The sequence below is a fragment of the Pleurodeles waltl genome, chromosome 6, assembly GCF_031143425.1.
Source record: "Pleurodeles waltl isolate 20211129_DDA chromosome 6, aPleWal1.hap1.20221129, whole genome shotgun sequence".
NCBI classification, from domain to species: domain Eukaryota; kingdom Metazoa; phylum Chordata; class Amphibia; order Caudata; family Salamandridae; genus Pleurodeles; species Pleurodeles waltl.
In genome coordinates, this window is record NC_090445.1 from 687,732,966 (window position 1) to 687,752,879 (window position 19,914).

The 19,914-nt window shown below is 46.8% G+C and overlaps 1 protein-coding gene across 1 annotated transcript in view; it reads left to right on the forward strand.

The window, feature by feature from the left end:
• The window catches only part of CHST15 (carbohydrate sulfotransferase 15), a 466,150-nt gene that overhangs the window by 75,391 nt on the left and 370,845 nt on the right, over nucleotides 1–19,914 (forward strand). Inside the window, exon 2 of the mRNA XM_069239132.1 lies at nucleotides 11,640–11,772. The gene's annotated coding sequence lies outside the window, so the exon portion shown is untranslated. The remainder of the gene's footprint in view (nucleotides 1–11,639; nucleotides 11,773–19,914) is intronic.

Sequence of the window (19,914 nt, forward strand, 5' to 3'; positions counted from 1 at the left end):
CTCCCTTCATAGGCTAACATTGGGGCTGCCCTCATACACTGTTGAAGTGGCAGCTGCTGATCTGAAAGGAGCAGGGAGGTCATATTTAGTATGGCCAGAATGGTAATACAAAATCCTACTGACTGGTGAAGTCGGATTTAATATTACTATTCTAGAAATGCCACTTTTAGAAAGTGAGCATTTCTTTGCACTTAAATCCTTCTGTGCCTTACAATCCACGTCTGGCTAGGTTTAGTTGACAGCTCCTTGTGCATTCACTCAGACACACCCCAAACACAGGGTACTCAGCCTCACTTGCATACATCTGCATTTTGAATGGGTCTTCCTGGGCTGGGAGGGTGCAGGGCCTGCCCTCACACAAAGGACTGCCACACCCCCTACTGGGACCCTGGCAGACAGGATTGAACTGAAAGGGGACCTGGTGCACTTCTTAGCCTCTCTTTGAAGTCTCCCCCACTTCAAAGGCACATTTGGGTATAAAACAGGGCCTCTGCCCTACCTCATCAGACACTTGCTGGAGAAGAAACCGGAACCAGAAACTACATCCTGCCAAGAAGAACTGCCTGGCTGCTCAAAGGACTCACCTGTCTGCTTTCTACAAAGGACTGCTGTCTTGTTGTTGCCCTGCTGCCTTGCTGAACTCTTGTCTGGCTGTGAAAGTGCTCTCCAAGGGCTTGGATAGAGCTTGCCTCCTGTTCCTTGAAGTCTCAGGACCAAAAAGACTTCTTCCTTTCACTTGGACGCTCCGTGCGCCGAAAATTTCGACGCACAGCTTGTTTCGCGGCGAGAAAAACGCCGCACACCGACGCTGATCGACGCGACGCCCTCGGGACGATCGAGACTTCGACGCACAACCTCGCAAGGACAAAGCCGCTCGACTTTCCAGGAGAAATCGACGCGACGCCCACCGTGAGTGCGAAACTTTGACGCACGGCCTCGCAAGGACAACGCCGCCCGACTTCCAAGGAGAAATCGACGCGACGCCTGCCGTGAGACCAAACTTTCGACGCACGGCCTCGCAAGGACAACGCCGCCCGACTTCCAAGGAGAAATCGACGCGACGCCTACCGTGAGATCGAAACTTCGACGCGCAGCCCCGCAGAACGACGCGCAGCCGGAAAACAAGCAGGAGAATCCACGCACAGACCCGGTACATCTGGAAATCCCCGCGATCCACAAAAAGAGACTGTCTGCGCGCCGGAAAACGACGCCCGACTTCCCCGCGTGGAAAAGACCGACGCAAGTCTGTGTGTGCTGAGGAGAAATCGACGCACACACCCCTTTTTCCACGCATCTCTTCTCCTGTGGCCCTCTGAGGAGATTTTCCACCAGAAACCAGGTACTTTGTGCTTGAAAGACACTGTATTGCATTCTAAAGACTTAAGACACTTTATATCACTTCCCTGTGATATTTCTACAATTTTCCATTGCAACTTTATTCTTTTTGACCTACAATTATCCTGATAAATATTATATATTTTTCTAAACACTGTGTGGTGTAGTTTTGTGGTGCTATATGGTGGTATTGTATGATTTATTGCACAAATACTTTACACATTGCCTTCTAAGTTAAGCCTGACTGCTCGTGCCAAGCTACCAGAGGGTGGGCACAGGATAATCTTGGATAGTGTGTGACTTACCCTGACTAGAGTGAGGGCTTTTGCTTGGACAGGAGGTAACCTGACTGCCAACCAAAAACCCCATTTCTAACAGAAACATACTATTTTCCTTGCAATATTTCCATTTTGCAGAACTTTGGCTCATGTTAACCGCCAAGATGCGCGTGCATTTAATGCCGTCCCTGCTTCGACCCAGGAGTGCCTGAGGAGTCTGAACTTCAGATCACAGGCACAGTGACAGGGGTGCCCCTGAGAGCATCGGCCTCTGCACATCACCGTGCGTATGGGAGCTTTACCCACTGCGGAGACCAGAGCATAACCCCTCGTGCACGGGGGAAGAAGGCGTGGGTGCCGTTGGAAGCCTCGCACCGACACCTACGCCCTGTGATCACGCTGCTTTGTATATATGGTGGTTATGCCCCAGAGACCGCTGCAAAAAGCAGACAGGATGGAGACAGATGGTAAACAAAAATGAACTGCAAACCACACTGGCCACAGGGCTGGGCATTCCCCCTTGGGTGTCTGCCTCCAGTAGTCTGTCAGCCAGTAGTTTAGCCAGGCACTCCCGCCTGGGCAGAGCGTCCCTCTGGGGGACGCGAGACTCGGAGAGTACCACAAGGACAAGTCAGTCTGCTCATTTCATCCTAGTTCTCCCTCCCCCCGGCATTACCTCCGAGGTTTTCACTCCCAGTCCTGTATATTGCCCGTCCTGTCACAGTGTTTCTCTCCTAGGCCTCCCTCTCGACCTTCTGCCATCCCAGCCCCTGCCCAGGGCAGTCCTTCCTCATAGGCATCGATTCTGCAGGAAGGATGGCTACGGCTGACTGCCACCGAGGACAGGGAGACCCCGCTCCTGATATCGGTAGGCATCATGTTATATACATATGGGTGTTTGGAACACACAGAAGTGTGCTAATGTTAACATCCGTGTGCTCTAAAGAGTGTTTGTAATAAACCTTTTTAAAGTGTTTTGAAGATTTATCGAGACAGCGCTTACATTCGGTCGTTCTTTTTGTGTGCCAATATCAGCCAAGTCTGTACAGTGGATACAATCTACTGGCCAGTACTGTCCACGTGCTGCACCAGTGTTTATAGTGCTTTGTCAGTATAATGATGTGCTTTGCATTCAAAGGCGACAAGTTCACCAAGCGTTGGTGGTACTGCCTAGGTCATAAGAGATGTTCCATGTGGCGGGTGGAGTGTGTGTGTGTGTTGGGTGGGGGGTTGTTAGATGACGAGCTTGCCCCGCAGGATGTCCTTACATGCATGATGCTCCATGGAAACAATCCCGGAATCAGAACTCACCCTAACTAAACTAAAGAATTAAGGGCCGTATTTATACTTTTTGGCGCACAACTGCGCCAACGTAGTTGTGCGTCAAAAAATTTAACGCCGGCTAACGCCATTCCAAAGCACCATGCGGGCGCCTTATTTATGGAATGACGTTAGCCGGCGGAGCTGCCTGGTGTGCGTAAAAAAAAATGACTTACACCAGGCAGCGCCGGCATAGGGGAAAATGGAGCTTGGGCGTCAAAAAATGGGGCAAGTCAGGCTGAGGCAAAATTTTCACCTCAACCCGATTTGCGCCATTTTTTTTTACTCCCAACCCCCATTGAAATGACTCCTGTCTTAGGAAAGACAGGAGTCATGCCCCCTTGCCCAATGGCCATGCCCAGGGGACTCATGTCCCCTGGGCATGGTCATTGGGCATAGTGGCATGTAGGGGGGCACAAATCAGGCCCCCCTATGCCACAAAAAAAATATATATATACTTACCTGAACTTACCTTAAGTTCCCTGGGATGGGTCCCTCCATCCTTGGGCGTCCTCCTGGGGTGGGCAAGGGTGGCAGGGGGTGTCCCTGGGGGCATGGGAGGGCACCTCTGGGCTCCTTCCGAGCCCAAAGGTCCCTTAACGCCTGCCCTGACCAGGCGTTAAAAAATGACGCTAAAGCGGCTGGACGTCATTTTTTTTGACCCGCCCACTCCCGGGCGTAATTTTTGCCCGGGAGTGTAAATACGGCGCACATGCCTCAGAGTCATTTTTTTGAAGGGAACGCCTACCTTGCATATCATTAACGCAAGGAAGGTGTCCACGCAAAAAAATTACGCAAACTCCAAGATCTTTGGCGCTAGACGGGTCTAACGCCAAAGTATAAATATGGAGTTAGTTTTGCGTCGGAATTGCGTCAAAAAAAACGACGCAAATCCGGCGCAAACAGAGTATAAATATGCCCCTAAGAATCACAACTCACCCTACCTAAACTGCTTAAATAAGCAACTTATGTTTTTAATTTCTGTACCACCATCCAACAAGTGATGGACACCCAAGCTTGTCATCTTTGAACCCCGAAAGCAAGGACCAAGCAGGTGGTGTGCATCAATGTCAATTCATAAAAAAACGGGCCATCACCACTTTTTTGAGCCACCCTTTAGTCATATGTGAGGTGGAAACTTTGAAATCTGTATTATATATTGATGTAAATATAATATTCACACCTCGCATATTCTCTAAAAAGCACATGGAGGGATCCAACAGGTTTGTGATCATGTTTTATTTTTACTGGTGCCCTGAAGAGGCGTCCTGATAGTTTCAGCACTACAAACATAAACTAGATATTATCCAAAATGGAAATGTGAAAAAAATATTTAAGGTATTTTAATATTGTAAATTACGAGTAGATTTTCCTCGTATTGAGGAGTTTACATTATGAATGAGTTACAATGACATTTTAAAAGAAGTGGTACTCATGCTTGGTGCATCTAACCAGAGCAGGTGCTTGAAAGCTACAGTGAATGTTCTGCCTTGAATGTTGTACTGCTTTCTGCTAAAAGTGTGAGAAATAAGAGATGGCGTTGAATTGCAGGTTTAACACCTAATCTCAATCTCCTTTAGAAATACTGATCTTTCTTTCACATCTTGTGACTTGTCTTTCTGAAAACAGGCCCCTGGCAATAGCTGATCCTTGTACACTTTCAACCAGTGAACAAGGTGAAAGGTCCTGGCCCAACCAATAGACACATATTAGAAATAGTTTGTGGGGTCCACTTTCCATAAATCCCTGTGACATGGCACCTACATTTATAGGTACTTCCCACAGGACAGCAAATTCTGTAGAATTATTTGACTAGCTGACAACTGTCAGTACATTGATTAAATTGAATGTGACCTGCCGATATTGCTTGATTGTGGACATTTCGGCCATACTGTTTTACCAGTCCATTTAGCGATAGTACCAGAACAGTCTGTAGAGCAAGTATATAAGTACGGCCTTCCTGTACGTTGTATCTGACAGGAGCAGTACAGGAAACAAGACATAGTTATCTGGGTCTTCTTCAACAAACTATATAGGGCCTGATTCTGACCCTGGCGGCCGGTGACCGCTAGGGTCACCGGCCACGGGAGCACCGCCGACAGGCTGGCGGTGCTCCGAAGGGCATTCTGACCGCGGCGGTTCAGCCGCGGTCAGAAAGGGTAAACCGGCGGTCACCCGCCGGTTTACCGCTGCCCTTCTGAATCCTCCATGGCGGCAGAGCGCGCTCCGCCGCCATGGGGATTCAGACACCCCCTACCGCCATCCTGTTCATGGCGGGAAACCCGCCATGAACAGGATGGCGGTAGGGGGTGCCGCGGGCCCCTGGGGGCCCCGCAAAGTATTTCAGTGTCTGCTATGCAGACACTGAAATACGCGACGGGTGCCACTGCACCCGTCGCACCTTCCCACTACGCCGGCTCAATTCTGAGCCGGCGTCCTCGTGGGAAGGTTGATTTGCCCTGGGCTGGCGGGCGGCCTTTTGGCGGCCGCCCGCCGGCCCAGGGCAAATCTCAGAATCACCGCAGCGGTCTTTCGACCGCGGTGCGGTGTTCTGACGTGGTTACTTTGGCGGGCGGCCTCTGCCGCCCGCCAAAGTAAGAATGACCCCCATAGTGTATCAGAGAGCATTCCTGCGTTAAAAGCTGCTTCATTCTGCTGCGGTCCAACATAAATTTGCAACAGTTAGCACAGGACCCTGCCCGTCCAGATTGTGTTTGCCAGAGCCTCCAGTGTGGCACCCCTGCACTTTAGTGACCCCTGTATCCTATATATTTATCTTTCTCTCATTATTTTATTTTCTTATTTAGTCTAGTTTTAACTAGAAATCTTTTGCCACAGCATACAAGACACGACCTCTGTTGCAATCTTGCTACAGACACCTAAGCTGTCACAGACAGCCTTATAGTCCTTACTTAAAAGGTTATTTAGACTAGATTGTGCTTTGTGTCAGCATGTTGCTCATTATTGGATGGCTTTCTTGCCTATCTCTGTTCGCTGCGACTTAGGGCCTCATTAGGAGTTCTTCTGACAGGGAGGTTGCCACCACACTAGCTACCTCCCTTTCAGACCCATTAAGAGTTTCCCGCTGGGCTGGTGGGCGGAAACCTCGGTTTTCAACCGTCAGCCTAGGGGGGAAACAGGCAGCAGCATTGTCTCCAGCTCGTAATCGAGCCGGCAGCAATGCTGTTGCCGCAGGATGCACCAGCACCTTCACAGTGTTGACTGTCTTCACATCAGATTTTTGACGTATCCCAGGTTCTGTGAATCAAAAGAAAACAACCACTGATTCTTAAGGATTGAGATTAATTTAAACCTTTAAAGTGATATCTTGATTTACGCATATTGAATTTTTGTTGTTTTGGTCTTATTTGTTCAGATAAATACTATCTATTTTCCTAAACTGGTGTGGGGTATTTTTTGTGATATTTTCATTATGTAACTGAATGGGATATTGCACAAATACTTTACATTGCCTTCTATATCAAGCCTGCCTGCTCTGTGCCAAGCTCCAAAAGGGTGAGCACAGGGTAATGTAGGGTGTGTAGTGAATTACCCTGGACATCTTGAATTCCCCTGGTGTATACCTCTGCCAACTAGAGACCCAATTTCTAACATTGATGCTCTGTGATGGGTGCTTAGCTACAAAGGTGAAATATCATACATCATGTTTGATGACCATCTTTTGCACCCTTAGCATATTCCCTCTGTCTATCCTATTGGTTGTCCATTTATCTACTTAGAAAAATAACCATTGGCAAAGCCAATGGGTCTGGCTTTGGCAAACTGGTGCAATGGTCAAATTTTTATTGCCAACATAGGCCACAAAAGTAAAAAGAAGAAAGCATGCCTTGGCCTAAATTTCTCAGCAATATACTTGCAATTTACATTTTAAAATAAATTGTAATCAAATGAAAGGGGTGTTTGCCAGGCAAGCATTTTTTTTTCCACAGATTCTGGCATTATGGCCTCAAAGGTCCGAATTTTGTAACCCAGGTGATCGTCTCCAGAGCATACTTTCAGATAATGCCACAAATTGATCAAGTCAGAGATCACTTAATGGCCCTATCGTGCTACATTCATGAGATGCGCCATTTCTTCCTGATGCCCAACACACACTGAGGAAACTACACACCGAGTCAGAGGAATGCCAACCCTCTTTCACCAGGGAGAGGGGACCCAGCGCAAGGTCAAAAGTATCAATGTTCGAAGTTGGAAAGTTTTTGTGCAACCTTTAAAAAGTTCCACAGAAAGCATTTAAACTTCACAAAGTTGTGAAGATTTACGCTTTTTCATACTTGTCGGAAAACTGGGATCTTAGCAACAACTTGTATTCCAAAAGGTAACCCTGCAGAGAAAAACATTGCATACTTATTCCATCTTGCCTGGGTTTCAATGCAGTGCACATGTAGTAAAGAAGTTCTCATAATGCGCAGAGAAATATTACACGAACAAAGGTGAACGTAACAGGAAAACTTCAAAGGCTTCACAAAGGGTATAAATCCTTAACATCATAAATCGATGTAGCTGAAGTAAAAAAAAGCTTTGCACACCCCTGCAGACTAGAGAAGAGAAATCTCCCCACTTGTCAAGAACTGCATTGTGTGTGAACAGCAACCATAGGTGAAGGATAGTGCCCTTTTCCCGTACTGTTCTACATATGTATGTTATATTGATTTTTATAGTGCACTAATCATCCGAGAGGGTATCCATGTGGAAATAATAGTCTGGGGTGAAGGTACACGGTTGAGAGTTTACATCTTACCCTGCATTCGCCTTACGTCTCTTTGTCTCTTTCGTGTATCTGTCACGCAGCCACAAAGAAGAAGATCAGATAAGATATGGTCAACCAAACAATATAAAAACCTCTGTCTTGTCATCATTTAGCTTTAGCAAATTACCTGCCGTCCATTTAGCCACTTCAGACACACAAGATCCAAACTTTTCAAGGAGTTGTATGAATCTCCTCTCTGAAGGAAATGCTAATCTGTGTGTCGATGGTGTAAGATATCTGTTGGGATCCAAAATAACAGATAAGAGCAGCAAGAGGAGAAACATACCGACTGAAACCTGTGGCACAGCCTTTCCCAAACTCTAGGGTCGCAAGATGATTTTTGCTGGGTCGTGAAAGTTCTGGTCTTTTCTAGATGAACAAGCAATAAATAAAGATTCCTTTAAATTTAGCATTTATCTTGTCACATTTGCTGTGTTTCAAAGACAGAGGTGCAATATCAGGCTATATCTTCTGACATTGCTGTTTGTTCTTTTAACATGGGGATTGGTGTTCACCATTCTGAGTGCAGAGTAAAACCTCCTGTCTGTTAACGCTAGGTGGGCCATGAAAGCTTCTCATTCTACAAATGTTCTGGTTCTGTAAAGTTTAGGAAGCAGTGGTGTAGGGAATAACTAAGAGCCCTGGTGTCCCATACAATCCAGTACCCATGATGAAGAATGAACTATAAACTTCATACTTGTATAGCGCACTACTCACCCATTAGGGTCTCAAGGCACTGTACGCATACCGCTGTGGAACTCCTCCTGGCTTTTCCCTGGGAGGTGGCCACTCCTGGGCAACCTCCAAGGTGAAGCCAGGCATCCCAGTGCTGTTGGGGAGAATGGGCAACCTCCAAGGTGAAGCCAGGCATCCCAGTGCTGTTGGGGAGATTAAGCAAGCTATTGCCCAGAGTTACAGAGTGGGACCCATGAATTAGATTAGGCACCGATGCGAGAATTATCAGGTCTGAGGAAATTGAGCCCAAGACCCGCCGAGGCAGGAATTGAACCCTGGTCCCGGCCAGATTTCTGCAGCAGAGTCTGCCGCTCTAACCATTGAGCCACACTTCTCCACAATGAAAAGAGGGGAGGTAAACAGATTTCCTCAATGGTTGATGCTTCTACTTCAGATTTTGGAAATGGTAGCAGCCTCAATGGTTGATGCTTCTGGTTTGGATCTTGGAAGAAGCAAGCGTGTTGCAAATGCAGCATTGCAGTTCCACTGCAGAAATTGAGGAGAGACTCGTCTGATGGCATGTGGCGTGTGGTGACGGCATCTATCACTGCATCAGTGTGCATGAACTCTGCTATTCCCAGCAGCACACAGCCTCTGCCAGTATGGCTTGCCTCTGATCTTGTTGATCCGGTTAAGCCAACAATTTACTTCTTTCCCTTCAGTAATAACAATGAAGCAGTGCAGATTTTACATGGGTGGACCAGATAGTGGAGCTGAGAGGAAACGTTTCAACAGACCAGGAGGCATTAGCCTGCTATAGTGGGACAGTGGCTAATTTCATCGCTCTCTTCGGGCAGCGCAAGAGGACCGGGCAGCGCGAAAAGTACACCCAGAACAACTGAGGTTTTCATTTGAAACCTCCAATGGCACAAGGGGTGCATTGCCTAGCAAGAGGCCAAAAAGGGGATGAGGGCAGGCTGTCACCCCCAACCAATAAGCTCATCCCACCCATGCCAAACATTGCGGGTGTCGCAGTTGCAAAGAAAAACAGGGGCAGGTAGACAAAGTATATGAAATGAATACAAGCATGCGAGGATGGCTTCAAGAAGGTATGGGATATGCAGAAATCCCCCATCCCGATAGTTACCATAATCCACTGATTGCCTTTCCAACTAATAATGAAATCTGCTAGGTACTGGATAGGCAGTTTACGTGGAATAGAAAAATATACTTTCTTTGCTCTGAGTATGATGCAATTAATATGTTCTACTCTGAAAGAATTGCTAATAGTACCTAGAGGGTTTGATGACGGCAGGGTAATAGCCCTACATGAGTACATTATAACCAAGGCATCCTTTTTCTTGACAAAAACAAAATCCATTATTCATTTTAGTGATGGTAGTCAATATGGTAAGTGGTACGATAGAGAATGTTGGATTATGAAACGGGAGATGTCTTGTGCCTTAGGGAGGCACCACAACTCAATAGAAGCACAGATAACCTTTGTGAGACTAAGGCAAACTTATTGTTCAGTCAAGAGGAAAAGGTGTACAGACCACAAAGGATGACTCAGAAGTAAAACATGAGGTTGAGAAGGTGCCCTTCCATATGAGTCACGTGCCTGACGTGTTGCACCAGGCCCAGTGTGGCCAGAGAATCCATGTACACTGCCACCTGGGGATGGGTGATGTCTGCCATCCAGACATTTATGTCCCCTAGCAACATACAGTTGGAATATTTCAATAACTAGGGAGCTACGCAGTCTGCCATTAGAGATTCAAAGTTGGTAGACAGGCCAATAGTGAAGGAGACCAGAGAAGGAAAAGGCATATTGAAGTGTGGTAGTAGAAATAAGTGCTTCCACTGCATGAAATGAATGATGTAAGATAATGGAAACCAACAAGGATGTATTACGTATAATGGAAGACCACCCTTTTTAATTATAGTGATTGTGCCTAATTATATTGTATCCTGATGGAATGGCCTTGGTCAAATCCAGATTAGTCAGATTTTATGTACATATAAAATGAACACTGAATTAGACATGAGGAATGAAGCCATTGCAAGTTGCAATCAAACGAGAATTGAGCAGATGTCGAGCAATAGTCACCGACTTAGGCGGAAGGTGGGAGTTCTTCATTGCACTTTCAAAAGTATTAGGCAATGAATAACTGGTGGCTGACTAAATACAGGAGGCTGAATTGATTGTATATTTAGAGATAGCTGATGTTCAGGGGTGCCGAACTTACCTCGCATCTCTAGCCAATTGAAGTAAGTTCCTCTCGAGAATAGGCAAAATGGCTAGAGAAACCCATAGAGTTTCTGGTGCTGGATGTGACCTGGAAAAGGGTGGGGTGCAGATAGGCTTGCCTTTGACACTCTGCATGCACCCATTGGCCCAAAATGCTGTTGTCCTAGTGAAGCACAGGTCTTGATAGTTGCTTTTTGTGACACATAGCAGCTGACTGAGCATGTCATGCCACTGTCGCTACCACACATGTTTACAGTAGATCATTCCCCAAAAGACATCATAATGTGAAAGCAAACCTTGGTCTGCCTTTCACAAAGTCAACATTGTTCTCTGGTTTTAGAGTAGGTATTGATAATATCTAATTATCAACTCTTTACTATCATCTTATGATAAGGGTGAACTCAATAAGGAGAATCTTCTCAGGGTCTACCATTCTCCAGTCTCCTGGTTTCTCTCCCCTCAGTTTCTCTGAGATTTTCTATGAGAGTAGACATTAGGAATCACCACACAAAGATCGTCCTCATATTATTACATGTGACATCTTCTAAACCTATACCTTTGAATCCTTATCTTTCGAGTGGCATAGCAGCTGCTGGAGTTGGAGAGAGCTTCTTGTTAATTATCAAGTACCCTTCCATTCTGCCCCACAGTCAAGTAGCTGAGTTCAGCCAATACTGAATCACCCACTTTTTGTTGTGAGTTAGGGAAACAAGCTTCCAGCAGATGGGTGCTCCTTATTATTTAGACCAAGTATATGTTTGTCTCTGTGTTATTCAGTCCGCTCAACACCGTTTCACATTTTTAATATCCACACTGAGTAAATGTACCCAAGTTACCTGCTGACTGTTTGTTGTTCTTAAAGGATGTCACATAATGGGTTACAGATTTACAAAGCCTCTTTTTTCATACCATTATGTTTATTTGTATCCTTTGCGAAATCCTTATTAGCCTCCCTTCTCTGTACAGGTTTTCTACTTTTTAGTTTTGCCATCTTCTCTTCCTCTTACAGGCATTTAAACTGGAAATCCAATTTAAAAGACATGAACCAACAGAGAACATCTTGCCCCGGCTGGCAGCTATTTGGAAGTAGGGGGCAGAGAGGGGAACGCTGCATTGAGACACCATTCACTGAGGAAGCTTAGGTGAGTGTGCTGGAGAAGCTGTGGCACAGCATGCCACAAACCTACCATTATCATCATTCATGTTCTCTTCTTGAAGTTGTTTTTTTCTCTTTCACTGTGTTGGACCTGGCCCTTTTTGCAGGGTCATCCCCAAAATGTTGCTTCCTTCCTCCTATTTTTTACTGACCTAGTTTTGTTGGTTTAGGCCTTTGGGCACTTTACCACGGCTGACCAGTGCTAAAGTGCATGTGCTGTCTGTCTAAATGATATTAGTGATGGGTTTAGCCATGATTGGCTTATTTGATTTACTAATACTTCCCTAGTGAAGTGCACCAGTGGTGCCCAGGGCCTGTAAATCAAATGCTACTAGAGGGACTGCGGTAATCATTGTGCCACCCACATGTGTAGCACTGTAAACATGTCTCAGACCTTGTATTGAAGTGTCTGTGCATGCAGGTTTCAACTGGCATGTTGACCTGGCACATGACCCACTTGCTAGGCCCAAACCGTCCTTCTTAACACATGTAAGGCACCCCCAAGGTAGGTCCAAGGTAGCCCAATAGGCAGGGTGCAGGGTATTTAAAAGGTAGGACATGTACAGATGTGTTGTACATGTCCTGATAGTGAAATAATGCCAAATCTGTTTTTCACTATTGCACCGCCTATCTCTTCCATAGGTTAACATGGGGATTGCCCTGAAATATCTTTTAAGTGTACTTTCCCATTGGGAGCAGATAGAGATATGGAGTTTTGAGTATCTGAACTCACTGGCTGTTAGTGAATTTACTGTAGACAATCACACAAAGGGAGCTGAGGTGTGTCCTGCATATCCTGATGAGCTGATACCTGCATTTGAATAGGGCTCTGCCTGTCCTCACACAATGCAGTCTCCAACCCCCTACAGTATGTCTGGGGCCAGGAACGGGAGAGGCAGGGTCTTGTGCAGTACAAGGACTTTTCTTTGAAGCTTGCCTACTTCAAAGGGAGAAATTAGTATAAGTATTGGACTGCTGATTCCATAACTTCAGAACAATTCTGGATCAAGAGGGGACTCTGCCAAGGAGAAGAGCTGAAGAGATGTGAGGAGGAGTACTGCCCCTTTGCTGTATGTGCTTTGCTGGGTTGACCTGCAGTTGCTGTTTTTTCTTTGGAGACAACAAAGACTGGACTTTGCTGTGTTTCCAGCTTGTGAAGTTTCTCCAAGGGCTTCAACTTCCCTTGCTTCCTGTTAAGAAGTCCCAGGGACATCTAAGACTTCAGCTGCCAGTCCCTTGTTTCTCTTGCTGAGAACCTTGACTCGCCTAGTGGTGCCCACTCCAGTTCCTGGGCTCTTGGAAGTGAAATCTGGCATAAAAACAAGAAGAACTAGGTAAACTAACTCTGGATGACTCCAGAACCAGTGTCGCTGCCCGACTCTGTGCCACTACCTGCACCAGAAGCCATGGTCCCTGCTGAAATGCAATGACCTTGACCGGTGACGCAGGACTGGTGCCACTGGCCCGAAGCCACCGCAGCACCTCTGAAGTCCTACGACTCTGTGACTGGCACCGCACTCCCTTGCAAATGCCGCTGGACTGTTGGGAACGACTCAGTCACAAAGCCATGATAGCCCCAGTTGGAGCTATTGTGTTTCTAGGCATTGTATTGAGATTTAACCTTTAAAAATGTGTATCTTTGATTGTGTATGTTGGACTTTTGTTGTTTTCGTCTTGTTTTATCTAGATACATTACAGCTATTTTTCTAAACTGTTGTGGCGTACATTTGTAGTGTTTTCACTGTGTTACTGTATCTGAGGACCAATATTTAACACATTGCCTCTGAGATAAGCCTGACTGCTTATGCCAAGCTTCCAAGGGGGTGAGCAGGGGTTATCTTAGGAGTGTGACTCACTTACCCTAACTAGAGTGAGGGGCCCTACCTGGACCACCACCAACTAGAGACTCCATTTCTAAATGTTATGCTTTGGTGAGAATCTTATGGCCCTATACTTTCTGGTCCAGATTTTCATCCTATTTGAAGAGCAAGCCCTAGCTCAAAAGGCATTTAACGAGTAACTCAATGCGTCTCAATTAAAGGATTGGGTGTTTCTGGGCAATAGCTTGCCGAACGTGGCAAGTTACATATGCTGATGCACAGAGCCAAGCTGGGGAGTATGGGTGGTGGTGGACTTCCATACTGGGAGGACTGGGATTCCTGCAGTTCATCATTTGTGAGGGTAGTTACTTGTGATTGGCACAGCCGCTCGTTTTGGGCACCTGGACTTAACATCAGGCTTTGTACTACAGCAAGTGAAAGCAAGGAAGAAAAAGAAGAAAAAATGAGAAAAAAATAAATAGAGGAAAACAGTGTCAACTAGAGTAAGCGGGGAAGAAAAAGAACCTGCAATGCCGAGATAAAGACATATGAAGTGTAGAGTGGAGGAAGACAGAGGCACAATGCAGAATAAATAGAAGAATAGGTTGCCTTGGTGTTGTTTTTACACACCAAACAAAGGGTTCCCAGTTGGATGGGGGATGGAGGCTGCTTCATTGGCTGCTATGCATCCATAAACGTCTTCCAAGAGCCTCCTGGTCCTCAATGCAACGTGCAAATATTTGTGTGTTATGTCACGGCACTGCCTATGGTCACATACATCAGTGTTCCTGGCGGGGCTGGCCTCCACCACATTGGTCAACCACTGGTCAGCTTTTATTAAGTCATATGGTAATGAATCACTGCACATGCCCCCCTCGCTGGGCAGCACCTGTAGCAAGTGCTGAACCATTTCAAGGCAGATTCAGAGACAGGCGTTTGGGATGAGGAATGCAAGCACATTGTTTTTCCTTTCATAGTGTCTTTGCTGTTAGCATTGTTCTGGGAAGAAACAATGTATTTTTAATATGCGGTTTCCCCCCAAGGAGAGTCAGTGCTAGCCAACAGCAATGAGATGTTCCTATTTGCATTTCAAAGGCTATCTCTGCCCACTCATCCACTGGGATGTTAACCTTCAAGGAAAAAGGCAGAAAGTCAGAAATTAGACTTTATTTTTCACTTCACTAGTCTGTCACGCCCACTCCACAGTTTTCAGCCAAAAGCAGGTTGCATTGTGGAGCTTGTATTTTGCCGTAATACTGTCTTTATAGGTTCGAAGCCACAGAATGCAAAGTGATATTAGCAAGAATGCGAGAACTGGCCAAAGGTGATATACATGACATGGAAATACTTGTCAGGTATGTTTTCAATGTTACAGAGTCATCTAGTCCATTTCAAAATCTGCTTCCTTCACACATAAAACCAAAATTAAACTCTGCTCAGATATTTTGTAAGGGTTCATTCTTTCTTTTACATCATGTATTAAAACAACCATTGGCAAAATAAACTGTTTTGTATTGTGTATAGTGGAAAGTGCTATACCGAGCTTCATAACACAACAAAGTTACAACACGGACAGTAGCAGAACAGCGCTTCCTAGTGCAAATAATCAGTAAAGAGCAGGGGGCTGTAGCAGGAGCATCATCACACACTTATTTAGAACAGATGCAACAAAGTTAGCTAAAACAGTAGACAGGGAGTAAGTGAGAAGTTAAACTGTTGAACACTATCGGAATCTTCATTCTGAAGTGGAAATACCCCCCTTCTTCACTGAGCAAGCAATCCTAGGTAGAAATAGTGCAAGCACATATTCAGGGGATAAATATAGGTAAGCAGCGACAGTGAAAATGTCCCCATCACAGGACAAATAGAGATGTAGCAGCAGCACTGCAAGCTTTGCTTACTCACAGAATTGGTATAGGGTGGCAGCAACAAATCAAGCAGAACAGATCCACAACGACAAACTACTGCAAGCTTTCATCAGTCAGAGAACAAGCACAATTAAGGCACGAGTGACGTGTAGGTTAGAGAGAGATCTCTGGAGCTGGTGCTTAACTCGCGAAGGGGACTGTATAAGTGGATGAGTAAGTGAATTTGCGAGTTAAGTCACCATTCTCACGCAGGAGACATTATATGCCAACATCCTTTTCTAGCAGAAAAACTGCACAGTTTCTGAATAATTAATGGTCGAAACGTTAAGGTTAAGGACATGAATGGGGGCCGGATAGGGACCCATTTTAATGTCCATTTTTAATAACAGTAAAATGCACTTAGGGCAAGGGTGAGGCCAGGGATGTCTTGTTCTCCATCCCAGTCCTGGGCGGTCCAGTCCCAGTGGTTGGTGGCGCAACTAGATGCAGGAACTGTACGCCAGTTGAGCCCACAGTCAAAGCACCCTTGTAGGAAGTTGGCTCTGTATGTGCTATTTCAAAGTAAGGAATAGCATGCACAGAGTCCAAGGGTTCCCCTTAGAGGCAAAATAGTGGTAAAAATAGATAATACTAATGCTCTATTTTGTGGTAGTGTGGTCGAGCAGTAGGCTTATCCAAGGAGTAGTGTTAAGCATTTGTTGTACATACACAAGACAATAAATGAGGTACACACACTCAGAGACAAATCCAGCCAATAGGTTTTTATATAGAAAAATATCTTTTCTTAGTTTATTTTAAGAACCACAGGTTCAAATTCTACATGTAATATCTCATTCGAAAGGTATTGCAGGTAAGTACTTTAGGAACTTCAAATCATCAAAATTGCATGTATACTTTTCAAGTTATTGACAAATAGCTGTTTTAAAAGTGGACACAGTGCAATTTTCACAGCTCCTGGGGGAGGTAAGTTTTTGTTAGTTTTACCAGGTAAGTAGGACACTTACAGGGTTCAGTTCTTGGTCCAAGGTAGCCCACCGTTGGGGGTTCAGAGCAACCCCAAAGTCACCACACCAGCAGCTCAGGGCCGGTCAGGTGCAGAGTTCAAAGTGGTGCCCAAAACACATAGGCTAGAATGGAGAGAAGGGGGTGCCCCGGTTCCGGTCCACTTGCAGGTAAGTACCCGCGTCTTCGGAGGGCAGACCAGGGGGGTTTTGTAGGGCACCGGGGGGGACACAGGTCCACACAGAAATTTCACCCTCAGCAGCGCGGGGGCGGCCGGGTGCAGTGTAGGAACAGGCGTCGGGTTTGCAGTGTTAGTCTATGAGAGATCTCGGGATCTCTTCAGCGCTGCAGGCAGGCAAGGGGGGGATTCCTCGGGGAAACCTCCACTTGGGCAAGGGAGAGGGACTCCTGGGGGTCACTTCTCCAGTGAAAGTCCGGTCCTTCAGGTCCTGGGGGCTGCGGGTGCAGGGTCTCTCCCAGGCGTCGGGACTTTAGGTTCAAAGAGTCGCGGTCAGGGGAAGCCTCGGGATTCCCTCTGCAGGCGGCGCTGTGGGGGCTCAGGGGGGACAGGTTTTGGTACTCACAGTATCAGAGTAGTCCTGGGGTCCCTCCTGAGGTGTTGGATCGCCACCAGCCGAGTCGGGGTCGCCGGGTGCAGTGTTGCAAGTCTCACGCTTCTTGCGGGGAGCTTGCAGGGTTCTTTAAAGCTGCTGGAAACAAAGTTGCAGCTTTTCTTGGAGCAGGTCCGCTGTCCTCGGGAGTTTCTTGTCTTTTCGAAGCAGGGGCAGTCCTCAGAGGATGTCGAGGTCGCTGGTCCCTTTGGAAGGCGTCGCTGGAGCAGGATCTTTGGAAGGCAGGAGACAGGCCGGTGAGTTTCTGGAGCCAAGGCAGTCGTCGTCTTCTGGTCTTCCGCTGCAGGGGTTTTCAGCTAGGCAGTCCTTCTTCTTGTAGTTGCAGGAATCTAATTTTCTAGGGTTCAGGGTAGCCCTTAAATACTAAATTTAAGGGCGTGTTTAGGTCTGGGGGGTTAGTAGCCAATGGCTACTAGCCCTGAGGGTGGGTACACCCTCTTTATGCCTCCTCCCAAGGGGAGGGGGTCACAATCCTAACCCTATTGGGGGAATCCTCCATCTGCAAGATGGAGGATTTCTAAAAGTTAGAGTCACCTCAGCTCAGGACACCTTAGGGGCTGTCCTGACTGGCCAGTGACTCCTCCTTGTTATTCTCATTATTTTCTCCGGCCTTGCCGCCAAAAGTGGGGGCCGGGCCGGAGGGGGCGGGCAACTCCACTAGCTGGAGTGTCCTGCTGGGTTGGCACAAAGGAGGTGAGCCTTTGAGGCTCACCGCCAGGTGTGACAATTCCTGCCTGGGAGAGGTGTTAGCATCTCCACCCAGTGCAGGCTTTGTTACTGGCCTCAGAGTGACAAAGGCACTCTCCCCATGGGGCCAGCAACATGTCTCGGTTTGTGGCAGGCTGCTAAAACTAGTCAGCCTACACAGATAGTCGGTTAAGTTTCAGGGGGCACCTCTAAGGTGCCCTCTGGGGTGTATTTTACAATAAAATGTACACTGGCATCAGTGTGCATTTATTGTGCTGAGAAGTTTGATACCAAACTTCCCAGTTTTCAGTGTAGCCATTATGGTGCTGTGGAGTTCGTGTTTGACAAACTCCCAGACCATATACTCTTATGGCTACCCTGCACTTACAATGTCTAAGGTTTTGTTTAGACACTGTAGGGGTACCATGCTCATGCACTGGTACCCTCACCTATGGTATAGTGCACCCTGCCTTAGGGCTGTAAGGCCTGCTAGAGGGGTGTCTTACCTATACTGCATAGGCAGTGAGAGGCTGGCATGGCACCCTGAGGGGAGTGCCATGTCGACTTACTCGTTTTGTCCTCACTAGCACACACAAGCTGGCAAGCAGTGTGTCTGTGCTGAGTGAGAGGTCTCCAGGGTGGCATAAGACATGCTGCAACCCTTAGAGACCTTCCTTGTCATCAGGGCCCTTGGTACTAGAAGTACCAGTTACAAGGGACTTATCTGGATGCCAGGGTCTGCCAATTGTGGATACAAAAGTACAGGTTAGGGAAAGAACACTGGTGCTGGGGCCTGGTTAGCAGGCCTCAGCACACTTTCAATTGTAAACATAGCATCAGCAAAGGCAAAAAGTCAGGGGGCAACCATGCCAAGGAGGCATTTCCTTACACAACCCCCCCCCAAACGAAAGAGGATGAGACTAACCTTTCCCAAGAGAGTCTTCATTTTCTAAGTGGAAGAACCTGGAAAGGCCATCTGCATTGGCATGGGCAGTCCCAGGTCTGTGTTCCACTATAAAGTCCATTCCCTGTAGGGAGATGGACCACCTCAACAGTTTAGGATTTTCACCTTTCATTTGCATCAGCCATTTGAGAGGTCTGTGGTCAGTTTGAACTAGGAAGTGAGTCCAAAAGAGGTATGGTCTCAGCTTCTTCAGGGACCAAACCACAGCAAAGGCCTCCCTCTCAATGGCACTCCAACGCTGCTCCCTGGGGAGTAACCTCCTGCTAATGAAAGCAACAGGCTGGTCAAGGCCATCATCATTTGTTTGGGACAAAACTGCCCCTATCCCATGTTCAGAGGCATCAGTCTGCACAATGAACTGCTTAGAATAATCTGGAGCTTTTAGAACTGGTGCTGAGCACATTGCTTGTTTCAGGGTGTCAAAGGCCTGTTGGCATTCCACAGTCCAGTTCACTTTCTTGGGCATTTTCTTGGAGGTGAGTTCAGTGAGGGCTGTCACAATGGATCCATATCCCTTCACAAACCTCCTGTAATACCCAGTCAAGCCAAGGAATGCCCTGACTTGAGTCTGGGTTTTTGGAGCTACCCAGTCCAGAATAGTCTGGATCTTGGGTTGGAGTGGCTGAACTTGGCCTCCACCTACAAGGTGTCCCAAGTAAACCACAGTTCCCTGCCCTATCTGGCATTTGGATGCCTTGATAGAGAGGCCTGCAGATTGCAGAGCCTTCAAAACCTTCTTCAGGTGGACCAGGTGATCCTGCCAGGTGGAGCTAAAGACAGCAATATCATCAAGATAAGCTGTGCTAAAGGACTCCAAGCCAGCAAGGACTTGATTCACCAACCTTTGGAAGGTGGCAGGGGCATTCTTTAAACCAAAGGGCATAACAGTAAACTGATAATGCCCATCAGGTGTGGAGAATGCTGTCTTTTCTTTTGCTCCAGGTGCCATTTTTATTTGCCAGTACCCTGCTGTCAAGTCAAAGGTACTTAGAAATTTGGCAGCACCTAATTTATCAATGAGCTCATCAGCTCTTGGAATTGGGTGAGCATCTGTCTTGGTGACAGAATTGAGCCCTCTGTAGTCCACACAAAACCTCATCTCTTTCTTTCCATCTTTGGTGTGAGGTTTGGGGACTAAGACCACTGGGCTAGCCC